General features: G+C 42.2%; 1 pseudogene; it reads right to left on the minus strand.

The window, feature by feature from the left end:
• Positions 1 to 427: 427 nt before the first annotated feature.
• Positions 428 to 1202, minus strand: LOC112921909 (developmentally-regulated GTP-binding protein 1 pseudogene; annotated as a pseudogene).
• Positions 1203 to 1801: the final 599 nt, after the last annotated feature.

The raw sequence follows: 1801 nt of genomic DNA on the forward strand, positions 1-1801 counted from the left end.
TCTGACCTCAGGAGAATCTTCTAGGATGAAATTTACTTAAGTTGTAGTTGATATTCTTTTTTTTCCCCCCACATAGCTGGCTGGCCTACCTGGCTGGCTTCCTTTATGCAGTTGAATTTATAAGGTGACACCAAGGTAAGACAAGTAAAGTTCCAGTTTGAGGGCCTCCATCTCCCTCCCCTGAATCCTGATTCACTGGCTGCCAAAGCTGGAAGGGGTTTGGGATAGGGTGCTTGGTCACGGGAAAAGCTGTTATGGTTGGCCCAGCAGATGGGCAGAAGGGAATGTTTCACTTCTTCACAATTTGAATGACATCATCGTCCTCCAAAATAATTGCCAGATTATACATCTCTCGTGGTGCTGCATTATTCCAGGACTACAGTGGAGGATTTCTGCATGAAGATTCACCAAAATCTTAACAAAGAATTTAAATACACTCTGATCTGGGGTCTGTCTGTGAAAAATAATCCTCAAAAAGTGGGTATATTTTCCTGTTTCCTTCCACTACATCGATGAGGTTTTCTGCTGTGGCATCACTATGCAGAGTGACGTCAGCATTGTGAATTTTGTATTCAGCCAGAATGCTCTTCACAGTCTCATCATCCAGCTCAATCTGAGGACAAGTGGCCATGAGATTAATGCCTCCTTTATCCTTCTTCTTAAAACTAATGTTGGGAGGTTTGCTGTTTAAATGAAGGCCTTCCAGCTAATTTTCAAATATCTTTTTATGTCCCAAGGATTTCAGGACATCCAGAACAATCAAGATCAAATTACATGTTTGTAACTTTCCACTGCAATGACTTGATGGCCTCTACCTTTCCCATCCTTGCCACCCTCAATGATACCTGGAAATTCCAAAGGTGGATCTTGGCACCTTTGTATCTGATGACACCAGGCACAGTGGTCAGAGTAATGAACTCATAGGCTTCAACCTCAGAATATACACTTGCCAGGTTACTAAGTAGTGTTGACTTTCCCACTGACGGAAAATCCACAAACCCAATTCAAGCATCACCTGTCTTGGCCACATCAAAACCTCCTCCTGGCCCACTACCACCACCACCTTTTGGGGTAATGAATTCTCTATGAAGCTTAGCAAGGTGAGACTTAAACAGCCCTAGGCGGTGTGCTGTGGCCATGTTCTTTTGAGTCCGAGCCATCTCGACTTCGATCTCCGTGATCTTCACTATGGTGCTGCTCATGATGGCGAGTCACTGGGAGGTTGCTGGGGAGTGTAGTGGTCTCTGCACAAATTACCATCTCTCACACAAACCGATATTCTTGACTCAGCCCACTCATACAGCCACTCTGCACTGAGCAAAATGACTAGAAAGAACTCATCACAAAAGAAAGAGTCAGAAATGGTACTCTCTGCCACGGAGTTACAGAATTTGGATTACAATTCAGTGTAATAAAACCAATTCAGAAGCACAATTATAAAGCTACTGGTGGCTCTGGAAAAAAAGCATAAAGGAATCAAGAGACTTCATGACTGCAGAATTTAGACCTAATCAGGCTGAAATTAAAAATCAATTAAATGAGATGCAATCCAAACTGGAGGTCCTAACCATGAGGGTTATTGAGGTAGAAGAGTGAGTGACATAGAAGACAAGTTGATGGTAAGGAAGGAAACTGAGGAAAAAAATTTAAAAAAAAAAAAAAAAGCAAGAGCCCACACGGAAAGGCTTAGGGAAATAAATGATAGCTTGAGAAGGAAAAATGTATGTCTAATTTAGATTCCAGAAGAGACTGAGAGAGGACCACAAAACATATTTGAACAAATCATAGCTGAGAACTTCCC

Source organism: Vulpes vulpes, chromosome 12 (genome assembly GCF_048418805.1).
Source record: "Vulpes vulpes isolate BD-2025 chromosome 12, VulVul3, whole genome shotgun sequence".
Classification (NCBI taxonomy): domain Eukaryota; kingdom Metazoa; phylum Chordata; class Mammalia; order Carnivora; family Canidae; genus Vulpes; species Vulpes vulpes.